At 39.3% G+C, this 6,544-nt stretch overlaps 1 non-coding gene across 1 annotated transcript; it reads left to right on the top strand.

The window, feature by feature from the left end:
• The first annotated feature begins 3,707 nt into the window (after positions 1-3,707).
• On the top strand, positions 3,708-3,789 carry TRNAS-AGA. The gene has a single exon. It is a non-coding gene; the product is annotated as a tRNA-Ser (tRNA).
• The last annotated feature ends 2,755 nt before the right edge of the window (positions 3,790-6,544 follow it).

The raw sequence follows: 6,544 nt of genomic DNA, 5'->3' as shown, positions 1-6,544 counted from the left end.
TCATTCTCTACATAAAACCACAAAAAATTTTAGGGTCTAAGGCCTATGTTGAACGACACAGTTTTGATGAACAATACAATGAATCTTTCATATATCACAACATCCATGGGACCCCAGCAAGATTCATAATGAATCCTTTATTCCCCACAGAATACTGATGCTGTGGATTTGGGTGGCCCATTGCCTTGCTTTATGGGACCTCAGTATGATTCATAATCCTGAATCTCAATGAGAACTTGTTACGTTTGGAGAATCTGGAACAAAGGGGGTCCATGAAAATTGGCACCAGTAGAATAATAAATAATATTAAGGACAGAAATCATCAAAATTTTGGTTTTGTTCTTCAGGCGGTCTTTGGTATTGTTTAAGGGAGAAGCATACTTCAGGTCCTATGAATTTTGACACAAAATGAGACCTAACCTTTGTAAGGCTGGAACTAAAACAAAACCCCACCAGATAACAATGGCTACTTTTTTAGCAGACATAACATGTTAGCTGCTGGAAGGGAAGATTCACTTTTATTTGGGACTTGCCATTTCTATAAAAGCAATAGAAAGGAAACTCCCTGTGCATAGGCAGAGCCAGCTCATCTAAGTGAACTCACCAACTTGAAAAGCAGACAAATCTAGTTCCAACTTCAATAGCCAAGCAAGTCATGCTTTGGTATTTCAATCCGTAGGCCTGAGAATGGACACATAGAAATATATAACATTCATTATAAGTTTATAACACCAATTGCAGACAAGGCTTTCCATAACTTACAAATGAACACGCACAACACACTATGACATTCAAGTGCCTTGAGATATAATCAAATGTAACATAAGAGGAAAACAAAATAAATTCACACAAACATGTTGGACAAGAGCAACTTTCTTTTTCACCACCAGTTTCACCAATTGCAAAGTTCCCACAATAATAATTGAAATACAATTCATTGGTCTTAAGCTAACGACATTCTTCTGTCAAGTCCTAACTCAATGTGCCATACCAGCTTAATACTCCTCCACTCAAGCACCCATGTGAATATCTTGAATGCCCTGAACTGGTATCAATAGAGGACTTCGTGGAACAATAACAGACTGATGGCTTGTATGCATGTTCATCATCTCAATGAAAACAGATTGAATCTCTATTCAGATGACAATACAACATGTTTCCCCTGTCTCTATATAGACTAGTAGCAATAATCAGCGCAGCCTGATTGACACAAAACAACCGATACTGGTCAGGCAAGTCATGTTTTAAGCATTACAAAGAGAAATGTCAATTAAACATTCTCATAATTAATCAATTGGCTTGTGCACTACCCCCAGTAGATGAACCTGGAGTTGTTGTCAATACTTTGAATCCCAAGAAATGACATGTCCTCCAATTTCTGTTTCATGGGACAACTGGCACATTTGTAATCAGGTGACAAGATTGACCTTGTAGTTCAATATCCAATTACGACATTGGAATCGCTATTTGATTTTCCCTAGTCCAATTTCGAAGGGAGATGAAATTGCTTGAGATTGCTATTAATGTTTTTGTTTGCCAGTGGTCATAACAATCAATATCAATATCCCTACCCAAAAGGGAGAAAATGAACTCATATTATTGAGACTGAAAGGCTTGACTAATCAATCTTGGATTGTTTGACGTAATGAACTTGCACTGCAGTTGAGAATCTGGCACTGTTTGATGCTTCCTAGAGACAATGGGACTTGCCCCCCAATATGCAAGTGTCTTGAGTTCGTATGCTATTGCCTCACCATCACGTTAATCACTTCTTTAGCTATTTCGATATTGGTGGTTTTCATGTCAGAGGAAATTGCTGCTTGGCGTTAAAGAGAGATTCATCCCGGAGAAAAAGGAGAGTTTATGTTATGAAAGGCAACTAGGGAGAAAAGCACATGAAAAGGGAAGATGATTTGGCTGAGTGGAAACATGGCACAATAGGAGCAAGTGGTAGTGGGTAGAGTTCCTAGGAGGTACAGTTGAAAAGGAGTTAGTATGTTGGTTAAAGAGGACTTTTGGGAAGGTTAAGTGGAGGGGTTGGGAGTTTAGAGCCTCTTGTCTTTGTGATATGACACACACAGGCTGGTGATGGGACGAACGTAGAATGTTGAACTTTCCAACAGCTGAACCCTTTAAGCATCTATGCAAGACCACTTGTCTTGCCAAGCTTTTCTTTTGTTGCAACATAGCTTGTGTATGACAATCTTCTGAACTACTCCCAAGATTGATATGGTTAATCAGAAATTTCTAGCTCTGCAGTTGAATACAATCAACAGGTTCAATAAAGCCCATAAATCCACCTTTCCATGTAAATGTTGTTAGAAAAAGCATTTTGTTGCCATTACAATAACCCAAACGTTAGAAAAGCAGGAGAATAATTGGATAAGTGAATAGGCGACATCAGTGAAACCAATCTAAAAAGGAGAGAAACTCACACTTTATAAAACTTAGTATAGTGGCTTTGATGTAACAACTGAGGTTTCCCGTTAGTCATCTTATGTGATAGCTGTGTTTTGTGCGAAGAAAAGTTTTGTCGTCAATATATTGAGTTGAAGTTGCATACATACATACACTATACACACACATAGCGAGAGAAAGAGTTAATACCTAACTTGACTTGATTCCTATCCCCTTACTATTCATGTGGAAATCCTATATTCATGGCCTTTATTGCATCTACAACTTTCTCCATTTGCATTGCTTCACTACCCTTCGCCAAAATAAAATCGTTTCTATTTAGCCTGTGCACAATTTTGAATGCCAAGCTTTCTGCATCAAGTGAATATATCATATTTCTTTCCCCAACTAGATTCAAATTCTTAGCTGCTGTAAGAAACCGCTTTCCAACAAGAGCAAATAATTTTCCTGAAGAAGTTTCCTAATATAGCAAGATACGTCACTGCTGTGTGTTACTATTGTAGGGACCGCTACACCTGACGACACGTGGCACACAGTTCTATCCGGATCAGTTCCATCCGGATCCCCCAAGAAGACACGTGGCGCGCTTCTCCTATCCGGACTCCCTGAAATAGAAGCACACGGCACTGGCAAAGCATCACATCCGAACCGCCGCCAATTCTCATCCGGCGACCTTTCATATTCTATCCGGATATGTTTTGGCTCCTTTCGTATTCTATCCGGATATGTTTGATCCGGATCATCGGCCAAAGTAAGCATGCCTTACTACGTCATTTTGACATCCTGTCGCAATTCACATCTCGACGCCTGCAGAGTGAAAAGACAGAAGTGACGGCAAGTCACTTCCCATGATCTCTAACAGTCATAGCGTCTCCCACGATCTCTGACAACCGCCCATAGGGTGAGGATGTCCTTGCCACCACCTAGTGGCATCATGGTAAACCAAAAAGCCTTCCATCATTTATGAAGGAGAGAGAACTTCTGATGCTATATATATAAACCTTCGCGTAAGGAGGAAGGTAGGCTTTTCGACTCCTAGTAAAAGGCCAACTGTGCCAACTGATTTCATCTCTCTTTCCATGGTTGACAAAACCATCGGAGGGTGTGTCCGGACACCCTGTCCGGACGCCTTTTGCAGGAACAACTGAATCAAGAATCTATATTGGTTGAGATCGTACGTCTATCCATTTGGCAACTACGTGGATCATCGGGAATACGAGGCCTCAACAACTATATATATCTTGGACTCTTTAATAAACATGAAGAAGGTGAGCAGATAAGAGCCACACGTGGGCGTGCCGGAGTGGTTATCGGGCATGACTAGACATCATGTGGGCTCTGCCCGCGCAGGTTTGAATCATGCCGACCACGCCTAATTGATTCTCTTCTGCATTTATACATCGCTTTTCTTCTCAAACACCTCTATCTCATGCTGCATTTGCATCTCTGACTCCAAAACGTGCCTGTCTTCTTTTATTTTTGAGGGGGTTGCCATTCCAATTACCTTTTCTTTTTCTTCTTTCTATGCATTATGTTATTTCTACTCTTGTAATGAACCAAACCCTTTAAGATGCTGCATCCATGTATGCTGCGTTGCATTATGATTAATCACTCTAATGAGCACATCCCAACATTCAAAATCACACTAATGAATGGCTGAGCCATTCTTACAAGATCCATAACACCTTCTGAGGAACCCAACTGAGGACAACAGACTTGGTCAGTTGTTGGCATTCCAGATTCCAAGCCTTGAAGACTTAAATCTTTGCTGAAGATTAGCTCAAGTTTGTTATGACTTCGTTTGTCTTAAATTTCAAAAACAGGTGTAACAGCCTAAATAAATATGCAGGAAAGATAGGAAGAATTTGTTATTTTTCTTGTATAAATATCTCATCTCAAATAGAATAAAATTTATCAGCTTCTCTCTATCATATCTATAGTTTTTTTCTTCATTATACTTGCAGCTTCATACCTGTAATTTCTCTAACAAGTGGTATCAGAGCCACAGTTGGTCTTACAGAACCTGTGTTTTGAGAGAAAACCAAGAAAGTTCACTTCATAACCCATTTGAAACCACACTAGAAAATGGCAACCAGCAGCATCTCTTTGTTAGCTCCTCAAATCTTTGCAGGAGAAAACTATCAAATTTGGTCCGTAAAGATGCAAACGTACCTGGAAGCATTTGATCTTTGGGAAGTTGTAGCTGAAGACAAACCAATAGCTCCATTTCCGGTGAATCCTACCTTAGCACAAATCAGAGCTCATATTGATGAAAAGACCAAAAAGTTTAAAGCTAAGACTTTAATCCAAAATTCAGTTGCTGACTCAGTATTTCATAGAATTATGAATTGCAGGACAACCAAAGAAGCCTAGGACAAGCTTAAATTAGAGTATCAAGGAAGTGATAGAACCAAACAAATGCAAGTGCTGAATTTGAAAAGGGACTTCGAGTCTCTAACCATGCAAGAAGATGAAACTATCACCAAGTATTCTGACAGAATTGCTTTGATTGTTAACAAAATCAGGTCGCTTGGTGAAGAATTTCCTGATGCAAGGATCGTGGAGAAGGTTCTTGTGACACTTCTTGAGAGGTTTGAGTCCAAGATTTCATCTCTTGAAGAATCTAGGGACCTTTCACAAATTTCACTTGCTGAACTAATGAACGCACTCCAAGCACAAGAGTAAAGAAGAGCTTTGAGGCAAGAAAACATCACAGAAGGTGCTTTTCAAATGCAGACCCTACAATCTAATAAAGAAAAAAACTAGTTCAACAAGAAGAAAAGTAAAATAGAGAGAAAAGCAACAAATAAGGGCCCCAACAGAAGAAATATCCAACCTACTCACATTGCAAGAAGACTACGCATCTAGAGAAATAATGTTGGTGGAGGCCAGACACAACCTGCGGCAACTGCAAACAGCTTGGGCATGTTACCAAAGTTTGCTAATATAAACATAAAGGTCCTCAATCTCAACAAGCACAAGTTGTTGATGCAGATTCCAAGGAAGAGAAACTCTTTGTAGCATCATGTTTCTCAAGTCAAGACTCTTATAATGCTTAGCTCATTGATAGTGGATGCATACACCACATGTGTCACAATGCTACAATATTCAAGGACCTTGACAAAACCTACAACTCTATGGTGAAAGTTGGCAATAGTGGATACGTGGATGTTAAGGGAAGGGGCACGGTTGCTATCAAAACAAATTCAGGTATCAAGCTCATCTTTGATGTGTTATTTGTACTTGATATTAGTCAAAATCTATTGCGTGTAGGTCAAATGCGAATTAGCAATATTCCCTACAATTCAAAGACAACCAATGCATCATCTTTGATCCCTATGGAGAGATATTGCTTTGTATGAAGATGAAAAGCAAGAGTTTTGCCATCAATTGGGAGAATGCTGCTGAATATGCATATGCTAGAGTTACTCAAAGTGTTTTAGACCTATGGCATAAACGGTTTGGACACTATAACAAAAGGAGCTTAGTAGAGCTAAAAAAAACTTGAGCTGGTGGAAGACATGCCAAACCTATCTGATGAAGCTCAAATATGTGAGGTTTGTCAACAAGGAAAACAAGCAAGGTTGCCATTAAAAAATAATCAAGCATGGAGAGCCACCGAAAAGCTTCAACTCATACACACCGATGTTTGTGGGCCCATGAAAACAACTTCTTTGAGTGGTAACAAATACTTCATTCTCTTTATAGATGATTATACCCAGAATGTGTTGGGTATATTTTATCAAACTAAAGAATGAAGTTTTCTCTGTTTTCAAACAATTCAAAGCCCTTGTAGAAAATCAAAGCAACTTGAGCATTAAAATCTTAAGGTCCGACAATGCTATGGAATATACCTTTAGCCAATTTGTTGAGTTTTGTAGCACTACAGGCATCGAACGTCAATTAACAACTCCATACTCTCCTCAACAAAATGGTGTCTCGGAGAGGAAGAATCGACATAATGGAGATGGCCAGGTGTCTTCTATTTGAGAAAAAAATGCCAAGTAATTTTTGGGCAGAGGCAGTAACACCTCTGTATATTTGCTGAACAAATTGCCTACAAAATCCTTGAAGAACAAAACACCATATGAAGCATGGTATGGTGTCAAGCCCTCTGTTAATCATC

This window comes from Vitis riparia, chromosome 4, assembly GCF_004353265.1.
Source record: "Vitis riparia cultivar Riparia Gloire de Montpellier isolate 1030 chromosome 4, EGFV_Vit.rip_1.0, whole genome shotgun sequence".
In the NCBI taxonomy this organism is placed as follows: domain Eukaryota; kingdom Viridiplantae; phylum Streptophyta; class Magnoliopsida; order Vitales; family Vitaceae; genus Vitis; species Vitis riparia.
This window is presented reverse-complemented; position numbering and strand designations above follow the sequence as displayed.